Consider the following 24,603-nt stretch of genomic DNA (forward strand, 5'->3'; position numbering starts at 1 on the left):
TAAATAATTCCCATTATGTTTATCACCAATAGTTTGATTTTCTTCCCTAAAAGCCAAACCCCTTGAACTTAAAAATTTTATGACTTCGATGATACGTTCTAAAATATTTTTCCAGTAATTCGTATTTTTTCCATTGATATAATAGAATAATTTTTGAAATATTCCCATTTTTCTGTAGATCTGTTCACAATTATACAGGTGTTTTCTTTATGAAGGGCTGAATTTTCATGGTCCGAAATTTTTTCACTGTGTTTCCAATTGTTAAAACCTGCACTAAATAGATTATTGGCACTACCAAACAGTTTGCAAGGGATGCAATATACTTTTCCTGAAGTATTTGAGTATAAAAGCCATTTTTTTTTTTTTTTTTTTTTTTTTTTTGTTGTTGTTGTTTTCCGTTTTGTAAACGTCTATAAAATATCATTTTTGTAGCATACTTGCTCTGTGATTTGTAGACCACTTTAGATGCAGAAAAGTCTAGTTCTTGAATGTCTACCTCTACGTTAGATATGTTCTTCATTATATCTATAATTTTATCTTTGCTTAATCTTCCCTATAATGCTGGATCAGTATAATTAACACTCAACATATTACTAAGTTCATCTTCATCTAAATATTCTCTTTCTTGATCTTCTGGCTGTGGCTGTTCCATGTTTTGTTGTTTCTGGTCCTCTTCTTTTTCTTTCACATTTGATTGCTGGGCATTATTGTCATACTGTTGTTGAATTTTTTATTTTCCCTCTTTGTGTTGCTCATCTTTTAATTTACGGTTGGCGGAACCAGATATTTTTTTTCGTTTATGTTCCATGGTTGTCTAGTTAGTTAGAAATAAAAATCAGTTTAATATTTTAAGAAGTGTTTTAATTTAAAAATAAGTAAAAACTAATAAAATGAAAAATAAATTTTTACTATATCGCAAATAAAAAATTGCCGCCTCAAAAGGCTTGCGCCCTGGGGCTATAGCCCATTTAGCCCTGTGGTTAGGGCGGCACTGCTTCCATCAAACCAGTTGTCTTTTCCAAGTCCCACTTGCTGATCACATTGTTTTAAAGTACATTTCTACAACGTACGTTTACCAAAATAAAGTTTCATATCATGCAAATTGATACATCTTCTTTTATTTTCTCTCTCTTTTTTTTTTTTTTCCTTCTTTTTTTTTTTTTTTTTTTTTTTTTTTTTTTTTTTTTTTTTGTAAAATATTTCGCTTCTGAAAAAAATTGCATCCTAAAAAATGGCGTCAAAAATCAGCAAACAACAAGGCAAAAAAGAATCTAAAAGATAACTAAATGATAAGATTTAAACCGTTGAGCTGGTTACTTTGGAATATAACCAAACGTTAGATGAAACAAGATGAATGCGATCTTTTGATGATTTTAAAAAGAATTGTATGAAACAGTACGTTTACGAGGACATTATCTATAGAAACACTATTTTAAAATGAGAACACAGAACACTGAGTGAATAAGCGTGAAAATTTATAAAACAACACATAGTACAAATAAACTGTTATAAAGCTATATAATTAAAAGCAATAACTCACAGGCACCGGCGAGATTCGAACTCGCGATCTCATGTTTACTAGACAGGCGCTTTAACCAACTAAGCCACGGCGCCGGTTAAGAAGAGGCTGTAGACATAACTGACGAAATCTGACAATTTATTATCCTTTGCATATTAGTTCGCACGTCTAGGTAGCCATTAGGTTTTCCAAAGCCTGGAGCTAAGGAAATTCAACTGTTCCCTTCCCAGGACTGGAAATGTGAATCTTCCATTTACTGAAGTTTTAACCACTTATATCAAAAGATGGCTGTAGTGTAGAATTGGGTGCCCCTTCAATTGGTGACAAATTTGCCCAATTTTGGTGATAAAACCCCATTTCTGTTTACCATGATAGTTTTTTTAACTTGGTTTTAGCTTTCTGATTTTTTTTTAAGTGAAAATAGATCGATGTGCAGGCGGATAAAGTCAAAGCAGTGCGCAGTGCTAAGTTTGTAAAACTTTTTGATTTTTTAAGCGAAAATAGATCAATGAGTTTGTGCAATTCGTTGACTTCTGGGTTTGGTTTTGTGTAGCGGCCATAATGAAATAGTGCCTTCTTGGCGCCGATCTTGGCGTCAAAAAGAATCGCCATAAAATCAAGGAGCACCCAATTGTAAACTTTTACCCATAAGGATTATACGCTTGGGATATGCAACAATTCCTATAAACTGAGATTAACTGAAAAAGACAAGATTTACAGAAAGAGTTTCCATGAAATATTATATTAGCTCAATTTTACAAAATTCTTTATAGAAGAAATGTGTGCAGAGTATCTTTTTGTTTACACAATAAAATGGCTGGTTTTACTCTCATTCGATTTCCGACACCATTTCAGGATTTCTGTTTTTGTAAAATTTTATAGCATTCCCTTTGGTACAGTATTAGATTAATTTTTAACAATATGGAATAAATATGGAAATTTTAGAAATTTTGTTTAATTATTTCCCTTTTAGAGTATTCAATTTGTATTCCCATAAGAATAATACTGTTACGGATTTGGTATTTAAATAGCTAATGTTAGTTGAATTATAAATTAAATTGTTTTATTCCCCATGAAGTGCAGCGCGTGACTAATATTAAAGGAAAGCTAAGCCGGAAAATTAAAAATACAAGATCACGTGCATTTAACATTTAATAAATAAATATTTCTTTTTGGTTTCGAGAAAAATCCAGAAAATTCTCGCGCGCGATGTAAAAATCTTATAAAAAGGAGGAAAACCTCTCAATTCGATGATTTTAGCTAGTTTGCTGTTGTTTTAAGAATTTGTTTAGAAAACTGCTCTTGTTGACTGTAGCGAATTCGCAGATTAGCTTTCTTTAGCTGTTTTGAATTAAGTTCTCTTGAACGTTTGAGTAGTTAAAAGATAACTACTGTGAGATATTGTAATATTGCTCGAATATCTGAGAAAATTTAAGCATTTTGATTTAATTTTTTTTTATAATAATACCTTTTCGGTACTATTCGGTTTCGAGGACCGTAAAAAATTGCAGCGAAAATGTATGCGTAAAAGCGCCAAATCTAGCAAACGCGCCCATTTAACAGGGCGCCAAATCTAGCGTACGCGTTGATTTCAGATTGCGTAAGTTTATATAGTTCTATATTTCTTAAGACGCCATTGAAATACTAGTTTAATTTTTAAATCCTTTTTTGATTTTAAATCCTTTTTTGATTTTAAATCCTTTTTTGATATCCTATGGATTTAACAATTTGGGAATTGACCATGACGAAAATTCGGCAATAGAATTTTGGGTAAAGTGCAAAATCACCCACTGCTTGACGCGATTTTAAGAATTGCACATACTCGTTATCGACACATCGGTGCACATCGACTTATTTTAAATTAAAAAAATCCTAGAATTGCACAAAAATGGCACTGCGCACACCCTTGACTTTATTTACGTACACATCGACCTATTCTCACTTAAAAAGTAAAAGAAAATTGACAAAAATCCAATTGTTTTTACCCTTGTAAAAAGCGGCAAACAAATAAGTGAGCGATTCTGCACTTTATCGAGAATATTTTCTAAGATAAGGCATCATTCATTATAGAAAATTACGTTTGAACAACCAACGAGATGAAATTATGCTTTAGCGATAAGTCGGTAGCGAAATAGCGATGCAGGCATCCATTCAGTTATGTTTAGCAATTTTTATATAAATTATAATAATGATCTGAAATAGTTTACTCTTATGCTTCCATTTAGTCATGTTTAGCCTTTTTCATATAAATTATAATAATAAAAAAGTATTGTATGAAATTAACCTCTATTATACTTCCTTTCTTGCCGCAATTATTAGGGTTGCCGCAATTATTTTTGGCAGCATTGGCATCAATAATATTTTGGCGATTTTTTACGGCCCTCGAAACCGAATAGTACCAAAATTTCTTCATTTTTCATCGGACTTGTGCATTCATTTCATAACGAACCCGTGCGCACGCAACAATTTTTGGCGTCAGGAGTGGGGTTTGAATGCTAATAACAAGAGCGATGGAAGAAATGAAAGCAGGACAGGGAAAGATTGAAACAGGACAGGAGAAGATTGAAGCAAGGCAAGAAGAGATGAGAAGAGAAATTACCTGCATAATAGAAAATAAATTTGAAGCTATAGAAGGCAGAGTAGACGCGGTCGAAACTAAAGTTGGACAAATTGAAGAAAAAGTTTCTTCTGTGAAAGAGCAAATAGAAGACAGAGTTTCGGCCGTGGAACAACAAATAGGTTACAGAGTTGATTCTGTCAAAGAAGAAATAGAAGGAAGAGTTTGTACCGTTAAACAACAAATCGAACAACAAATTGATGAGAGAGTTTCTGCAGTTGCCAAAGAAATGGATACTTTAACCCTCCAGGCGGCAAGGCCGTATATATGCGTTCGAAAATAATGGCTCTCATAGCGGCAAGGCAGCATATATGCGTCCAAATATTTTGGTCCTCATGGCGGCAAGGCAGCATATATACGTAAACTTAAATTTTGGCACGAAACGGCAAAGCAGCATATATATGGCCTGTCTCAGAGTGCCCTCCCCTCTCTGCTCTTAATGTAAACTGACAGGTGATAATTTTTCTCTGCGGGAGATAACTGAGGAGAGGAAACTATCTATTCGCTAGGGGAAAATGGGTTTTATCGTTAGGTTTTGAATAACAGCTCGGAATAAATAGCTCGTTCAAAACTTCCAGCTGTTCTGTGCTTATACCAGCTATAGTAAACTTAAATGTTTATGTTCGTAAAGAGAATTTTCATTTTCCAGCCTAATTATTCTCCAAATTTTAGATGCAGTTTGGCAAAATGTAATTGGAATTAAAATTAAAATTGCAAGAAACTGCAATAATATTTTGAAATATGTGATTTCAATTATATTGCAATTATAATTAGCTTCGCAATTACAATTAGAAAATAAGTACTTTTTAAATGCAACAATAATGTATGTAATTGCATTTTAATTCTCAAGTCTTACAATTACAATGCAATGATAATCACAAACATTATAATTATATAATCTAATTACAATTACAAATTTTATTGCATCTAATCACAACTACGGTAATATTAGCTAATTACAACGTAATTTTAACTGCAATTGCAGTAGGTAATTTTAACTAAGTAATTAGGGAAGTAATTGTCTCTGATAATTAGAATTACTTAACATAGTGAAATTATAATCATAATTGTAATTCTAAGTGTAGTATGCAATTGTAATAAAATTATGCAATTACTAAGTAGTTATAGTTAAAAAGTAGCTGCTTTTTAATTAGAATTACAATTTACGTAAATTCATTTAAATTGCAATTACTCTATATTTGTTAAATCCAATTTCATATTCAATGCAACTGCAATCATATAATCTAATTACAATTAAACTGTCATTGTAACTCCAGTAAGTAATTATAATAATGTAATTAGGATAGCAATTGTTTCTGATAAAAGCAGTTACGTAGCCCAGGAAAATCATGATCTTAATTGCAAATGTAATTGCAGAATGCAATTGAAAACACATAGTAATTCGAATAATATTATGCAATTATCTTGTAATTACAATGTAACAATTTTTAATTACATATACAATTTACTTAAATGCATTTTAATTATAATTGCATTTTAATTGTGAAATCTAATTGAATAAACAGTATAACTGTAATTATATAATCTAATAAAAATTATAATGCAATTGTAATGACCTCTTAATTAAAATTGCGCAGCAGATGATTGTAACTATTTAATCAGAAAAACAACTGCCCCTTATAATTTCAGTGACATAGGCTAAGGAAATCGTGATAATATTTGAAAATTACAGTCAATAATATTATATTCGAAATGTTTCTGCATTTTGGATAATGAGTTTTTAAATAATACAACCGGATAATCACCTATAAGAAAAATATTAATATTTTCTGTCATGTCTTCTGAATCATCTTACATATATTGTAGTTTGTGGTACCAGCATAAATAGGAGTTTATTTAAAGGAAATATTTTATATAGACCGAAATGCACATAACGTTAGTAAGCAAATATGTATGTTTATGATCTTCGATATACATGTGAACTAAAATTACAAGATTAAGGGAAAGCAAGCAAAGAGTTTATGCCAGTGCAAAGGGATGTTTTCGCAAAGGATTTGTTACGGGACGCTTGTCTTGTTTACATTACACAAGAAATAAATCATAAAAATTACATTTATCCTTTTCGTTTCAGAAAGGAGATCATCAAGGACTAAACTAAGTCTTATAATGTTATCCAACCTATTGCTTTAGCTGGTAAAAAGGGATTCTGATCAGCAATCAGTATGCTTAATTGCTGTGTGTATTAGACATTTTACTAAATCCATTTATTATGAATTACCACCCAGACAGTAAAGCGGTTCGTGACTCTGGTTGCCGTACCGAAGAGCCTGGGTTCGAATCCCGGATAAGGAATGAATGTAATTTGTTCGTCCTCTTCATAGGTGGCAATGGTGGCCCACGTATTAGTTCTCTCCTTAATAACATGACCGGCCTTAGTAGCGATCAATGTCTATAAACGGCTACTACCTGCCATTGGAAAAAAAAGAAAAATTACGAATTGGTCTTTTATTCAACATAACACACATTTTCCATAAATAGTTAAAATGCATTATTCAGTTACAAGTGAAAGTACTTGCATGAACTATTTTTCATCATTGTTTCACGTAAGAACAAATAAAAGTACAATTTTCTTATGCACCTGTGATTGTCATATTATTTGGATTACGGTAAAGACTGCAAAGATGCTTCTGTGGAGGACTTTCTAAGGGAAACTGGCTCATGTTCACATCACCCGTTAATAAAACCAGGAAAAGATCTTTATTTAATTGAATGCAACGAAACGTTTAAGAAGAATGCTGTACTCATAGAGAACTTTCTAAAATAAAATGATTTGTATTCATGTTACACATAAGGAAATCCACGGAGCTATCTAAACATTTAGATTGTTTGCCAAAATGGGCATCCGATTTGAACTAGTAGTATTCAAAAGACGACTTATTACTCTGCTGAGCGAAAAATCTAATTGATTTTGAAGTTATATTGTAATTCGAACAATCATTGTATTACAATTATTATTATTATTATTATTCCCCCAATGGCAGATTGGGAACAGTTACAGTGCAACACAGTCCATTAGTCTATACAAGGCCAGAAGCTGCAGTCACTTTATTATGGAGGCATCTAATATGTGGGCCACTATCGCCTCCTATGAAAGGACGAACAGTTAAAGCCATGCCTTCTCCGGGATTCGAACCCAGGCCCTTCGGTATCGCAGTCAGGCTTCCCTAACCACCATACCATCTGGGCGGCACAATTACAATTATAACTGCATTAGTTGTAGTTTTAACTACAAAGTAACTACAATGAATTACCAGCCTTTCTCAGTCAATAACAGATAGCTTAAACTTTAAAGATAAATGGAAGGTCTTATAATTTGTCGAATGGCAATATTCTAAGAAAGTGTAGTCTCCAGGATGGTCGAAGTTTAATTACAGTCTTACATTTCGCATACTCGCAGCACTTGCCCAAAGGCTGTTCCAAGATTATTTCTGTTCACCTCATCCATTAATTTTGGAGACAGAATCATGTCTAGAGACATTTTTTTCTGAGGACAGTATTTTATGTAATAGAAAAAAAAATAATAATAATGCGTCTCCCTCAAGGTGCAGGAAACAACGAGTACTGATAAATTTAATTGAAATTACAATTATAATTCTAGTTAATACAAATACAATGTTACTTTAACGGTTAGAATTACATTATAGTTCTAATGGCAAAAATATCAAATGAGTGTTATAGATTAGTATACTTTTACTTATCACAATATTAAACTTTTAATACCGTTTTATTTTAATTAGCTTATCACAATATTGAGCTTTTTAATACCGTCGGTACTGAAAAAATGTTTTACTACTGTCATGAAATGTATATTCGATAATAGTTTCTCATTGATGTTTTTCTTATATATTTTTTTGCATAATTCATAAATGTTTGCAATGGAAATAATTCTGAGGCTTTTATAACACTTCTAAATTTTCATGAAATAAAGTTCCATTAAGGTTTACTTGAAGGAGACTCTCAGTGCAAGCACTCGAAAAGAAGTTATGCTACATTTACATATTATGAAATGGTTGAATGTACAGTATTTACTTGTAACAGCGGTGCTCAATATATTGCGTTTTCTGAAAGAATGCATATGTTGCCTAAAATCGAATTTAAATCACTATAATCAGAATAATTGGCTAAAGTATTAAATTGTAATTTTTACAGCATCAATCGAATTCGTGGATTTTATTGAAGATAAAAATGTGTTGATATTGACAAGCTATATTAGTTTTTGTACTATAATGAATGCTAGCTAGTAGCTATATGAATATAATGAATGTACTATAATGAATACTACCTAGTAGCTACTCTAGCTAATAGCTAGAGTAAAACTCAGGATATGGTAACATTAAATAAATAAATAAATAAAATTTAAAAAAAAAAGAAGAAGAAGCAGAAAACGAAAGCGAAAAGGAAATGAATACATTCGGAAAGAGAAGGCTTACTATGGTGAAACATTGGAAACGTGTAAACAAAGAGTTAATACTATATGTGAGAAAATACTCAGGACAAATTGAAATACATAATAGCTACGTTTGGTGCTTTCTATATTATTTGTATCAATATTAATATAAGTACCGAAAAATACTTAAAAAATAGGTATTTTCGAAAATTTAAAGGAACAAAATTCCAGTCTGAAAATTTATAGCAGCGGAACTTTTGAAGTAATTTGATGCCTTCTGAAGGTCGCCATGAACATAACAATTTATAACTGTCAGCTTTTACAACTAGGAATCAGATAAACTCTATTGTTTGGTAAACCCATGGAGGTAGGAAGTAAGAAGGAGTCGCCCTAAACAAGTTTCTCCGTACCCTGCTCTGAAGCACCGGCGATCCCTACGTGGTGACCAAAACATTGGGTCATTTACCATTGAGTTCTATGGGATTTGACGTGTTCGGGTGTAAATATTTTGTAATTACGTCGTAAATATACATATAAATGTATATATTTCCTTTTTCTACAACACTTCAGAGTCCTAAGTATGTGAAAACAACATATTTTTAAACATTTCATTCTGAACGGAATTAAATACTATACTTTTCACAGGACAGTTTTCTCAGAATGGTTTAATTTGAATGAAACATTTTCACAAGTTTTCGTTAATTACATTAGAAAAAAAAAATTAAGGTAATTCGATTTTATTCGGTTAAGGTACAAAAATTAAGATCAAAGTTTATTGTATTATTAATATTAAAATTATGCATTATTTCTTTTCTATTTATAGAGCTTCTTCCTAAAATACTTTCTTAAATATGACATGATTTTTTGGCTTCTTTTAAATCGAAAAATGTAAGTCAATTTATAATTAATGCTCTATTCGGTTCATTTTAAATTAGAGAATTATTAGGAATTAGCGAAATATAAGTATTTCGCTAATTCCTAATAATTAAATAGGTATTAAATAGTAATTAAATAGTATTTGACTTTCTCTGAACATTTCTAAAAGGGAATAAAATAAGTTTTTTTTTTTTTTTTTTTTAAGTATTATTTAAAACTTGTAACTGAGTTATTATAAAATGTAAAGGGGAATAATTCTTTTAATTATACTTATCAGATTTTTTTTTTACCCTTCATTTCAACAATACATATTCCAAAACTCTTTATTACGTTCTTAAGTGCGCATCTTATAGCATTTGCTTTACAATACCTTTTAACAGATTGCTTTCCAATACGAACAATTCTTGCTTAAATAGTTTTATAACGTATTTGTCAACAGGATTTCAATTTATGTTTACAATTCAATATTAAGGTTATTATATATTTAGATAACATTTATAATCATTATAAATTAGATACATTTAATCATTAGATTTCTTCACAGTACTTTCACAGTTTTTTATAAGTGAATAAATTCTTCATTTCAAATACATTTATAAATAATTTAATGAATATTTAAGTAATTTGTCAAAGGCAGATACATGCTTTTTGCAAGCACATGCATAAATACCCATACATATTTCCTATTTATCATTTCCGGCATGCGCAAATCTTTAATTTCTGTGCATTCACTATATTGTTCGTGTAAAGTAATTTACACTAATTTAGCATACACCCGAAAGTTTTACATAAAAAATATATATGAATATAATTTGAATGAAAATTATAAGTATTATTTTTAATACCCACTCAAAGGTCAGTTTTTCTTCAAAATTCCTCCACGATGGCATCTCTCTCTTTAGGCAGATAGCCCTTGCATGCGTTACTCTATTTAATAAAAACTTAATCTGACCTATGTGCCTAATTACAAATATTTTAACATACATAATTTTATATTTACATTTAGCCATCAAGTTTCAAACTTTTCAAATCTTCTAGAAAATAAATTTTGGCAGATCTCTTTTAGCAATTTTCTTAAAATCTATATTTTTGTAGTACAACAGCTTAGAACTTTATAAAACAAATTCATAATCAAAATCGCTGTTGTTAGTTATCGAAAAATAACCAAGATGTGATTTTTGCGTAAATGTCAGTAAACTATACAAATTGCTATTATCCATCACACTATGAATGTTTCTTTCATGCGAGAGTGTCCCTTTTTCGTTTCTATGGAACTGTCGTGTGTCGAAATACTATCAGAATCTTGTCAAGCGAGCTTCTGAATGTAAACAAAGAACGCCCCGTCTGGTGACCCAAGCTTCAAAGCAGTGCTTCACTTCTAGCGCGGAATGGCCCCTCCTCCCTTTCCTACCTCCATGGGTAAACCGGACTGTCTAGTAATGTTTTCGGTACTGTCAAGTTTCCGGGAATGGCGATGTATGCAAGCTTTTTCCTCTTTCTGCCCTAAGAATAAACAGCTCATAGGGAAATTCTGAAAAATATATAACCCTTTCATATATACTCAAACCCTGATATTCACAATAGCGTTTCTTTATTTAGATAGCTTTGAGCATGCAAATTCAGTAAAAATCAGAAAACTAGTACCATACTTATAACAAAGCAGGTTATCTCAGTAAATGAAGGGAATTAAGTACCGGCGATGGCAAGATTTTCCCATGGTTTGAAGACTAAGTAATTTATTCCTTTCAGAAAATTTTCTCGGAAAGCAAATCATCACTTACGGATAGAAGAATGTTCTAAGAACTACGGAATAAATTTATAATGGGAATAAAAGAATGAAAGAAATCGGAAACTCTTTTCTAGTAATCATCTTACTCCTCGAAAGTTGGTTTCAGTATCACCTTTTTAAGGAAATGATACATGAAATGGATTTCAGAAACTGAATCTCGAAATCATCAATAACTATCCAGTATTCTGCATTTGTAAAAATTTGTTTAATTTGCATTTCAACCAAATGTTGAAAACAAAGCGGAAAAATATCTCCTTACAAAAGGAAAAAAAAGATTCCCATTCTTTTACAGTGATATTTCATTAAATTATATCAGAAAATCATATCACTGTTGGATGCAATAAATACTAATTTCAGACATGTTGCCTGTTTATGTTGTTAACTCTCTTTTGCAACTGAACACTGGTAGTTCTGCCTAAGTTTGAACTCCTGCGAATGCGTTCGTTGCTTGGTATTTTGGTGAATTTTAGGTTGAATATACCTAACCAGTTTCCCTGAAAAAGTCATCTACAAACGCATCCTTTTCCTCAAGCAGGTGCCCATCGTATGCTGCCTGACGAATGTGCAAGAATTTTTCTTCTTTTACACAGCTTTCATAATCACATATTATCCACCAGCGGCCGAGCGGTAAAGACGCTGAACACTGGTAGTTCGGTCCGAGGTTCGAATCCCGCGAACGGGCTGGCTGCTTGGTCGTTTTCGTGGTTTTCCCCATGTGTAACGTGTATACGAGCCAGTTTCCCTTAGAAAGTCCTCCACGAAGGCATCCCTCCATTTAGGCAGATAACCCTCGTGTGCTTTGCCTTGAATAGTACCATACCAATAATACCATAATCACATTTTATATTATTGAAAATTTTTAATTTGCAAAACTGTAAGTTATGGAAAACTCAGTGACATATTTATTTAGATTAATAAAAAGATAAAAATTAAATGCGTCATCGGCATCATTTTGTTAGTAATATCATTATATAACTTCTTGTACTTTTTTTTTTTTTTTTTTTTTTTTTTTTTTTAGTGTACTGGGGAATTAAAGAAAGTTTCTCAAAAGTATCATCATGTTTTCGTAAACTGACATATAGTGTTAAATTATTGTATTAAATTTCAGTTTATTATAGCAGAAATCGTAAATAGCTGCATTATGTATAGCTCTTGCTTCACTGAGCTTTCGGAAGTTAATCTGCGTCCATCCGCATAATCGAGAAGCAGGTCGATTTGTTTCTCAGTGCAATCGCTGTGGGATCTTAATTCTACTGACCGATGTTCTATAAATTTAAAATATTTTGCCCTGCCTAAATTCTGTAGCTCTCTACATTCTAAAACTTTTGCCGTTGTCAAGTGCCAAATTCTTAGAATTTCGCGATCCCTGAATTTTCTTGTTTGATGCCTCTTTAAATTCAAAGAATTTTTCAGCCATTAATCTGCCTCCTGGCCAGACGTGTTTTTCGATGCCACATATGTCACTGAAAAAGGTTGAAAAATCGGAATTTTAAAAGCAAACTTCCTACTTTTCATCAAATAAATTTTATCGATTAGCAGTGCTATGGAAGCATTAAAACATTTATGTAATAAATACACAAATACTTCAGAAACATTTTTTTCTCTCTACTGAAGAAACGCTTGTCTCTGACTACCTGCGAATTTGATTAAGTTTTATCCAAAATCTACGTCAAAGCGTTTCTTTTTGGCCTAATATTAAATTTTACATTGGCATGTTCCTGTCCCTGCTTGATGTTGACAAGATTTATTCAAAACTTACTGTTCTTATTTTTTATTTTAAAACAAACAATTTAAATGGAAATCCTCAGCTTGCTTTTATTTATTTAAATAATAACATTTGATAATGTGAATTGAGATCTCTAAGTAATTTGCGTATTTGAACCCAAAAAAATGTTAAACACCAATTTTAAAGCTTTTGTTTTGGTTTGCTTTATTTTTCCTTCAAAGCACGCGAGAGCTATCTGCCTAAAGGGAGGAATGCCTCCGTGGAGGACATTCTAAGAAAAACTTACTCGCGCCCACATTATGCACAGAGAAAACCACAAAAATTCCATTTTGAAAGGTAAAAGTGTCTAATTTTTTAGAGCGAGATTTTGCTAACAATGAATTTTAGCAATTTAATACAAAGGTAACTCTTTCTGTCAAAAATAATCATATGAAAATGCACCGAATTTCAGTACCATGTAATTTAGTTCGGAAACTGAGAGGTATCTGTGACATCTTGTCTATATGTAGAAAAATTTTAATAAGGTTATTATGACTGAAATTTGTTTCAAAATATTCAATATTTCATAACTTCTATCAACCAATAAATGCGATAAAGGTAAACTCACCTTTTATAAATATGAAACAAGATAAACGAAATAAATTTGTGGTAAAATGAATTACAAACATTATGTCGAAATGACTGACACTGAGCATGTGTTTGTTATTTTAATAGTAATTTAATTATCAATTACATATAGCTTTCAATAGGAATTAGGTATTTTAAGCCTCTTATAAATTTTTCTTAGCGTTAAAGCTCGATAACATGAATCAAAAGCAGAAAATTAGTTAAACTACACTGTCTCACTAGTCGTAAGATTATATTACTGAAATATGCATATAAATACAAATTAACATTTTATAAACGTGCATTAAAATACCGAAACGCAATAAAAATCAATAACATTTATACTTAAAAAGCAACAAAGCCGGGCTCATGTGAATCACTAGAAGAGGCGCCAAATTGGGTATACGAATTCGAAAATTACTTTAATTATTAGGGGAAATAGGCTTCGTCAAACTTAAATCAATAAAACAAACCAAAAAAATTGCAAGAAAACCTGGAAATTAATGCAATATGCATTTCAGTGTTATTTCTTATTTATCAAAAATTTGGATTTCCAGAAAAAAATCTTTTTTCGTCTAACCAAAGCATGGACACAAAACGTGTTCCTTCCTCCGTAAAGGCAAAAACAGCCCATCTGCTTAATCGCCTCTAGGCGGTAATCAAAGGACAGTAGGAAACCATCACTTAAGTGAAACGACTTGTTGATCGCCCTACAAGGCATGGAGGTAGGAAGTAAGAAGGAGTCGCCCTAAACAAGTTTCTCCGTAACCTGCTCTGAAGCACCGGCGATCCCTACGTGGTGACCAAAACATTGGGTCATTTACCATTGAGTTCTATGGGATTTGACGCGTTCGGGTGTGAATATTTTGTAATTACGTCGCAAATATACATATAAATGTATATATTTTCTTTTTCTACAACACTTCAGAGTCCTAAGTATGTGAAAACAACATATTTTTAAACAACATTTCATTCTGAACGGAATTAAATGCTATACTTTTCTCAGAATGGTTTAATTTGAATGAAATATTTTCACAAGTTTTCATTAATTACATTAGAAAAAAAAAATTAAGGTAATTCGATTTTATTCGGTTAAGGTACAAAAATTAAGATCAAAGTTTATTGTATTATTAATATTAAAATTATGCATTATTTCTTTTCTATTTATAGAGCTTCTTCCTAAAATACTTTCTTAAATATGACATGATTTTTTGGCTTCTTTTAAATCGAAAACTGTAAGTCAATTTATAATTAATGCTCTATTCGGTTCATTTTAAATTAGAGAATTATTAGGAAAATAGTATTTGACTTTCTCTGAACATTTCTGAAAGGAAAGAAAATAAGTTTTTTTTTTTTTTTTTTTTTTTTTTTTTTTTTTTTTTTTAAGTATTATTTAAAACTTGTAACTGAGTTATTATAGAATGTAAAGGGAATAATTCTTTTAATTATACTTATCAGATTTTTTTCTTTTTACCCTTCATTTCAACAATACATATTCCAAAACACTTTATTACGTTCTTAAGTGCGCATCTCATAGCATTTGCTTTACAATACCTTTTAACAGATTGCTTTCCAATACGAACAATTCTTGCTTAAATAGTTTTATAACTTATTTGTCAACAGGATTTCAATTTATGCTTACAATTCAATATTAAGGTTATTATATATTTAGATAACATTTATAATCATTATAAATTAGATACATTTAATCATTAGATTTCTTCACAGTACTATCACAGTTGTTTATAAGTGAATAAATTCTTCATTTCAAATACATTTATAAATAATTTAATGAATATTTAAGTATTTTGTCAAAGGCAGATACATGCTTTTTGCAAGCACATGCATAAATACCCATACATATTTCCTATTTATCTTTTCCGGCATGTGCAAATCTTTAATTTCTGTGCATTCACTATATTTTTCGTGTAAAGTAATTTACACTAATTTAGCATACACCCGAAAGTTTTACATAAAAAATATATATGAATATAATTTGAATGAAAATTATAAGTATTATTTTTAATACCCACTCAAAGGTCAGTTTTTCTTCAAAATTCCCACACGATGGCATCTCTCTCTTTAGGCAGATAGCCTTTGCATGCGTTACTCTATTTAATAAAAACTTAATCTGACCTATGTGCCTAATTACAAATATTTTAACATACATAATTTTATATTTACATTTAGCCATCAAGTTTCAAACTTTTCAAATCTTCTAGAAAATAAATTTTGGCAGATCTCTTTTAGCAATTTTCTTAAAATCTATATTTTTCTAGTGCAACAGCTTAGAATTTTATAAAACAAATTCATAATCAAAATCGCTGTTGTTAGTTATCGAAAAATAACCAAGATGTGATTTTTGCGTAAATGTCAGTAAACTATACAAATTGCTATTATCCATCACACTATGAATGTTTCTTTCATGCGAGAGTGTCCCTTTTTGGATTTCTATGGAACTGTCGTGTGTCGAAATATTATCAGAATTTTGTCAAGCGAGCTTCTGAATGTAAACAAAAAACACCCCGTCTGGTGACCCAAGCTTCAAAGCAGTGCTTCACTTCTAGCGCGGAATGGCCCCTCCTCCCTTTCCTACCTCCATGCTACAAGGAGGGGGGAAGAAAATCTAGCAAAGGCCGTTTTCAGGACAATTTTTGGTTCACTCTAATGAAAAAAAAATTGTAAACATGGTTAATTTTTACTGCAGTTTTCGAGACGTAAATAGATTTGAATGCGAGCCGCCCGGTGGGTTAAAGAAATTCGTAGCGACGGCAGGGAGCAATAGTAATGGTTTTAAATTCTTACCGATGCCTACTCGTCCCTCTCTGAAGTTATCCACATATGATGGGAAGACATCCTGGCAAGTGTATAAGACCCAATTTTCAATAGTGGCGGAAGCGAACGGATGGGATTCTCAGACTAAGGCCAATCATCTCGCCGCTTCTCTGAGAGCAGACGCAGCGGATATCCTGCAGACTCTTCCCGAATACCGGAGATTAGACTTCGAAGCTTTGTCCGGCGCACTGGAGCTACGATTTGAGGAAAAGTGTTTGAAAGACTACAGTAGGCTTCAATTAAAGTCCCGCCAACAGGAGCCCACGGAAACACTCCAGGAACTCACCACAGATGTTGAAAGGCTGTCCCAACTCGCCTTTGCGGAGTGCCCGACAGAAACAAGGGAAATCTTGTCCGTGCAGTATTTTATCGATGGCATCCGTGATCCCGAAATACAGACAGCTCTATGAATGGCGGATGTTAAAGACATAAATAGCGCTCTGTTGTACGCCGTAAAATTCGAGGCAGCTCAACAAGCAACTAGTAGAGGTCGCTACCCAGTCAGAGCTGTACGAGTCCACGAGCCAGTGGATCAATTGATGGCTCGTTTAGATGATTTATCCAGACAAGTCGACGATTTGATACGGAGTAGCAGTAAGAACAAAGTGGCTCTAAGTGGTCTACTGTAGTCTTTCAAACACTTTTCCTCAAATCGTAGCTCCAGTGCGCCGGACAAAGCTTCGAAGTCTAATCTCCGGTATTAAGATATTGGCTCTAAGATATTGGAAATGTGGTTCTGAAGGTCATCTGTGACGGAATCGCAGAACACCCTGGGGCACGGAAAATAAAACAGATGATTTTACAAGACACGTCAGGGGCTTCAGACGGAACAGAAGTGAAAAGAAACTAGTACTGGAACTGCGGTGTTGAAGGCCACGCTTGAAGGAACTGCAGAACACCCCAAAGCACGGAAAATATGACAAACGAGTTGAACATATTGTAGGGTTTATATTTATTTTAACTAACATTTATTTTAAGTTTAAACTATCTTTCCTGTCAAGCCTTACTTTCCCCTGGAATTGCCAATGCCAGAGTATGTAAATTTTAGTAGAACGCGCAAAGATTCAAATTGTCAGCGGAAGTAATCTGAGTTAAATAGAAGGGAAACGAGTTCGGTCACCACTATTGTTGCGTGCAGGTTGGAAGCGCACAACATTACATTGGCGCCCGAACACTTGTCGAACTGAAATGGCCGAAAACTGGATGGAAGCTGCTGGACAACAACAAGAAATGGCAAGCCAATTGGAAGGATTTGGATACCTGGTCCAGACGATAAGAGCGTCAATCAAGCCAAACGTCAATTTCGACGGAAAAAATTCGGTGGCGATATTTCTAGAAGGCCTAGAAAATCACTTCCAGCTCTACCCTGTTCCTGAAAGACAAACAGTTGCCATCGCCACATCTGCACTAAGAGGACAGGCCTTGCTATGGTGGAAGAATATAGGCAAATTTTTATTAGGGGAATTCGGAGGCCAGACATATACATTTGAAAATTTCAAAAAATCGTTATTAAAGGCCTTCCCCATAGTGAAAGATCGAGCAAGGCTAGAAGCCGAACTATATAGTTTTTATCAACGGAATATAGAAGAGTTGACGGACTTTATTCTGCGAAAAATTAAGCTGACGGATGTGCTGTATGGGAAGAAACCCGACGCAGAGATTATTGAAATAATCTTACCAAGATTGTTACCTGCTGTTCAAGATTATTTTGAAATTAGAAACCCAAGCACATTGCAGGAGCTCTTCGAATTGGCGGTCAAGTTTCAAAATCGCAGAATAGCGGAAAAAGCTAGAGAGGCATCGTATTCTCAAAGTATCCGAAGGCAATCTTCAAATGAGCCCACCAGAAATGCAAACCGCTCTTATGGGGGAAAGAGCTATCAAGCTAACTCATCGAAACTCGAAAGTCAAGGCCCAAAAAGGAAATTTGAAAACAACCGTTCGCGTACCCAGAAGGCAGAAGTTGAAAGGAGAGCTTTAAACGAGTAGAGGGGCCTGTGAAAGCTAGGGTCCAGACCTCGGAAGTTTTGAAAATACCCTCAAGAAGATACTTAAATACGGTCATCGTAAAGAACTCACTAAATAGAATTCATTGTTGAAAGAACTTTATTTAAATCATCTTTATTACCTTCAAACAGGGTAAAAGTATCGTCTACGTAGCGCAACCATGCCGGGAAGATTAAAGTTTCAAACAATTTTGATTCATAATAATGCAAGTAGATATCAGCCAGGATGGGACTGAGGGGGCTTCCCATGGCTAATCCCTCAGTTTGCTTGTAATATTTATTTTGGAAAACAAAATGTGTTTGTTTCAAACAGAGTTGAGTGAGAGAAATTAGCTCATCAATTTCGATGCAAGAGAAATGAAATTCGCGAAGTCTGGTTTCTAGACATCTTAATGCACCCTCCACTGGAACATTGGTAAAAAATGATTTTACATCAAAAGAAACCATGACTAAATTTCTAGGAGAAATGTTTTTAACCTTTTTTACAAACTCTATTGAATTTTTTATATTGTAAATGTTATTGTCTTGATACAATAGGGCGGAAAGGAATACCACTTTTATGAATTTTGTGAAGAACATATAATCTGTCACAATTCGCAACACATGGGATAAGCGAATGTTTTAAGTTGCTTGAAATGATTTGTGAAGATTTGATCGTAGTTTTTATTTTTGACAAGTCCGGAGGTGATGGATCTTTAGGGATCGGATTATATGGTCTTTCGTTTAAGAGTTTAGTGACACCATCGATGTAAGTGTTCTTATCCATGACGATTGTTGTTGTGTAGATAATTGTCTGATCGCGTTATAAAAACTAGGTGAATGATTTTCTTATTTAAGAAAATCTTAATTTTATTTGATTCTGAATTATTTATTTTAATGCTTTAATTTTGGGGAAAAACAGCTGCTTCTAAGAATATTATTTAGTTTCAAAGAATATTATTTATTTTCCTTTTATTTGCAATTTTTTTCCAAGCTTTGATTCATTGTGAAAAGAAGCAGGGAAAGGAGGCGATTTTGCTAAGTCATGATTTCGCGCGTTTTGTCCTTTAGAATGTTCTAGAAGAAATTTCTTTGTGCAATTGACCTTAGGACAGGAAGTACGTGACAGAAGGGTCAGAAGTTGCCACTTAACCTTCGATGCAAGTCATTCAGATTTTGGCGATTGAGGGTCCGGTTGTTGGCTAGGTGAAGGAGGGGCGCGCACGCGCATTCGCCCTTATTTTCCGCATTCAGGGGTCGAAACGCAAATTTTGTCCAAATTAAGGGGTCTGTAATTGAAGCCATTGTGGGAGACCGCGTTTCTGAAGGAGACGAAGAAAATTCGAGTTTGAATCACTTACTCTTTGCACTTACTGTGTGGACTTACTCTTAAGACTTACTTTTGGAACTTGCTCTTGGGTTGAGCGATAGAAAGGAGGAGATGTAATTTTCGTCGTGAGATGTGTTTTCCGGCGGGGAGCGGCAAATATGCTTCCCGGCCGCACTTTGGCTAAGAGGCGAGATTGAAGATGGACGAGTTTTTGCTGAAATATTTAAAAAGACTTTTGGCCTTACTTTCGAAGGTGAGGTGTGGAAGTTAAGTTTCTGGTGATGAATAAAGGAGGGTAGTTATTCCTACAGTTGTGCTTACGACAAGGAACGGCAGTTATGCTATCCGGCCGCAGATTTGCTCTATGCCATTATCTGAAAACCGAGGACAATGTCTTTCGGTCTTGTGTAAAAAAATACCTCGCTTCATAGTCTATGATGTCCTGTTAGAGCTGTGAGTCCAGGCAGGCAGCCGTGCGGGGCAGCAGTTCTCTTGCCTTCCAGAGTGAAAATTCTTCGTCGTTAGAAAAACCAGTTACCGGCCGTGTGTTTCGCCAATAGTGCCAGGACAGGACGATGTCCTCTGAAACTTCGATTTGTAACGAGGGGCAGTGCCGTTCGTCGACAGCTTGGTATTAGGATACGAGTTCTCCACTTCAAGATGTCTACCTAAGATAGGTCCTTTTTTTCTGTGTTTGATGTATGTCTGAACTTTGAGTAAGGTTCCAGAAACTTCCTTGGAATTTTAAAACCAACATTGAATCTTTAAATTAATTCTAAAAGACTAAATTTGCCTCCCTTTTCCCCTTCTTAATTTACCGAGACAAACCGGAAAGTCTTAAAAAAAATATAATTTGTTTGTGTAATCATCCTTAGAACAGATGTTGAATTGCAGATAATATGTTTCTTTTAACCTCTTAGAAATTACTGCAGTGGTTCAAGTTAAATTAAAAGAGTCATATAGTAGAATTGCTAATCATTGATTTAAATGTAACAAAAAAAATGATAAATTGAAGAATTCACCTGTAACTAAAATAAGAAAATTGAGTCTCTGATTAGGATAAGATTTAATTTTAATTGTTGAGGAATTTGAATAAACTTGTATTTTAATCTGGAAACCTATTACTTATGTTTTCTTTATATCTTTGATGTGTTTTTCTTATATATATATATATATATTGATTTTACATCTTGTTTATTCGTACTTTATCTTCGTACTTATCAATTTGTACTTTATCTTCATTTATACGATCACCAAAAATGTGGAAATTAGCTAACTCTTAAGAGTTTAGTTCTCAGTTGATATTTAGTTAGATACGGTTTCACCTGTCTCCCTAAGAGGAAGTAATAACACAGCATTGGTGCCATGATTCTCACGGCAAAGTATAGAAACAGAACATTGGAAACGAGACTTTAACACTATCTGGCCACCTTTGTCCGCCTTTGAAATGATAATATCCGGGTTAGAATAAATTTCGCACATTGTAGCTCTTTCTCTCGCAGTTAGATTTGGTTTCAAAGTTTTATTATTGAATTTCGCATTATGAGCGATAAGTTTCACATCAAGAGCGATAATTTCATATTATGAGCGAATTTCACATTATGAACGATTATGACCACATTCTGAATCATCTTGACTTTTTTATTTGAATGTAAATGTAAAAAATTGATTCCCAATTTTATTCAAATCAAATCTAATCAAGAACTTTCCAGTCGCGTTTCAAGAATTCTGTTAAATTGCAAGCTTGCCTTACTTCGGACCATCATAAGGGATACACGTCAACAATTGCCCAAAATTGAACATGAACTCTATAAGCTTCATCTGGAACTCGCTAATTCATATCAAAAATTCACTGCCCTTGAACAACTGTCTTGGTCTAGAACGGAGAATGCAGTTCACCGTCATAAAAACACCCTTGCAGTTAAATTCGAAAAACTTTTACAGTCTTCCAGTTCAAGTAGTTCAAAAAGTCTTCCCATAGTAAATATCAAGCAAATAGTTAATATTTCTAATGTTATTCTTTCAGAAGAGCAAGAGAGAATTCTAAAATATAATTTTAACTTCTCACAAACCTGTAAACTCTCGATTCCAAAGATTTTGGCTACAATCGAAAAAGCTTTCAAGTTCAGTAAGGTTTCAGATTCACAGAAAGATATGATTAGGCATCTTATCGCTCATAATGTGAAATTCAATAATAAAACTTTGAAACCAAATCTAACTGCGACAGAAAGAGCTACAATGCGCGAAATTCATTCTAACCCGGATATTATCATTTCAAAGGCCGACAAAGGTGGGCAGATAATCGCCATGGATAAGAACACTTACATCGATGGTGTCACTAAACTATTAAACGAAGGACCATATAATCCGATCCCTAAAGATCCATCACCTTCGGACTTGTCAAAAATAAAAACTGCGATCAAATCTTCACAAATCATTTCAAGCAACTTAAAACATTCGCTTATCCCATGTGTTGCGAATTGTGCTAATAGTCTTCCCAAAATTCATAAAAGTGGTATTCCTTTCCGCCCTATTGTATCAAATTTAGGTACTGCCTCGTATCCCTTAGCTAAATATTTAGTTTCTAGATTTTCAACTGTATTAGAGAATAACATTTACACCATAAAAAATTCAATAGAGTTTGTAAAAAAAGTTTAAAACATTTCTCCTAGAAATTTAGTCATGGTTTCTTTTGATGTAAAATCATTATTCACCAACGTTCCAGTGGAGGGTGCATTAAGATGTCTAGAAACCAGACTTCGAGAATTTCATTACTCTTGCATCGAAATTGATGAGCTAATTTCTCTCACTCAATTTTGTTTGAAACAAACACATTTTGTTTTCCAAAATAAATATTACAAGCAACCTGAGGGATTAGCCATGAGAAGCCCCCTCAGTCCCATCCTGGCTGATATCTACTTGTATTATTATGAATCAAAATTGTTTGAAACTTTAATCTTCCCGGCATGGTTCCGCTACGTAGACGATACTTTTACCCTGTTTGAAGGTAATAAAGATGATTTAAAAGTTCTTTCAACAATGAATTCTATTGATCCTGCTATTCAGTTCACTTTTGAACTTGAGACTTGCAATTCTCTTCCGTTTCTCGACATTCTGGTCACACGTAACACATCCAACTTCAGTACTACGGTTTACCATAAACCTTCATCGGTTTGCCTTCCACCGCACTTTAAATCATGTCATCCGACTTTCTTCAAGTTTGCTCCTCCAAACTAGCCCTTTATGAAGAACTAAATTATTTAAAAGCAATAGCTAGTGACAGGGGCTTTTCACCCCACATTATTAATCAAGCAGTTAAAAAATTCTCATCTCAACACACTAAAAGGCACACTCCTGTTTTAGGAGATTATAAAAGTTCTGTTGTTATTCCCTTCTTTCCCTCAATTAGCTATAAAGTTGCACATATTTTGCAGAAATTTAACTTTCGGGTTTTTTATTCTCCCATCAATAAAATTCCGAGTTCGATACTCAAGGACCCCATTCCGGATATGAATTCTTGGGGTATTTATAGGATTCCTTGCCAGTGTGGTTTGATTTACATTGGCCAAGCTAGGAGAGCCTTAAAATTTCGCGTCAAGGAACATGAGGCATATGTTAGAAAAAAGGAAACACAGAAGTCTTCTGTTGCTCAACATTGTTGGTCCGAGGATCACACTTTCAATTTTTCTGCTGCCAAAATTATTCAAAAAACATCTTCCATTGGAGAACTGGATTTTTTAGAATCATTTCACATTCAAAAAAATCTTTCTGTTCTTGTTAACGATCCTAATTCCAATCCATCTTTGCCTTTGTCCTTTAAAGAAATTGTGTTTTAGCTCTGGTTTCACCAACAGATGGCGCCACTTGCTTATTTTTGTCCAGGCTTTCTTATCTTATCTAATCATTATTTCCTATCTTGTTCAATTGCGGTTTTGCAGCTGAGGATGGTGGTTCGGTAAAACCATCGAAACTAGTCCTGTAAAAATTTTGAAAATATAACGCTGATTTTTTGTTGTTTGACTTCTGAATTAGTAAATAGCTAATGTTAGTTGAATTATAAATTAAATCGTTTTATTCCCCGTGAAATACAGCGCGTGACGAATTAAAGGAAAGGTAAGCCGGAAAATTAAAGTACAAGAGCACGTGCATTTAACATTTAATAAATAAATATTTCTTTTTGATTTCGAGAAAGTTCCAGAAAATTCTCGCGCGCGATGTAAAAATCTTATAAAAAGGAAGAAAACCTCTCAATTCGATGATATTAGCTAGTTTGTTGTTGTTTTAAGAATTTGTTTAGAAAACTGATCTTGTTGACTGTAGCGAATTCGCGGATTAGCTTTCTTTAGCTGTTTTGAATTAAGTTCTCTTGAACATTTGAGTAGTTGAAAGATAACTACTGTGAGATATTGTAATATTGCTCGAATATCTGAGAAAATTTAAGCATTTTGGTTTAATTTTTTTTATAATAATAAATTTTCTTCGTTTTTCATCGGACTTGTGCATTCATTTCATAGCGAAACCGTACGCATGCAACAATACATTTTGGTGTTCATAAAAGACAGAATCTATGAAATTAGAATTAAAAAATGTTCAAGTTCTGTCGTCAAAATTGTTTTGACGCCTGAACAAGATCATTAATTGGTAGCCTCGCAGCTAATTTATAGGTTAAACTTAATTTGGTTGAATCTAAACACTAGTCTAACATTCCAGAAAATAGGACTAATTATTCAACTACATTTACCTTAGCAACTAAAAAAACAAACTAAAAATTTTATTAGCTAATTAAAACAACTCACAAACTTAATTTTTTCCGTTATAGCTTAACAGACAGTAACGAATGATTCAAAATATTTAAAAGCCAAAATTTGAATTTAAAGCCTAAAACATATCTTCTCTATTCCATAATCACTAA

At 33.2% G+C, this 24,603-nt stretch overlaps 1 non-coding gene across 1 annotated transcript; it reads right to left on the reverse strand.

Moving 5' to 3' along the window:
* Positions 1 to 1,540: 1,540 nt before the first annotated feature.
* On the reverse strand, positions 1,541 to 1,614 carry TRNAT-AGU (transfer RNA threonine (anticodon AGU)). Its single transcript has one exon. It is a non-coding gene; the product is annotated as a tRNA-Thr (tRNA).
* Between the last annotated feature and the right edge of the window lie 22,989 nt (positions 1,615 to 24,603).

The sequence above is a fragment of the Stegodyphus dumicola genome, chromosome 1 (genome assembly GCF_044657685.1).
Source record: "Stegodyphus dumicola isolate Sdum_Otavi_A_Nest chromosome 1, ASM4465768v1".
Lineage (NCBI taxonomy): Eukaryota > Metazoa > Arthropoda > Arachnida > Araneae > Eresidae > Stegodyphus > Stegodyphus dumicola.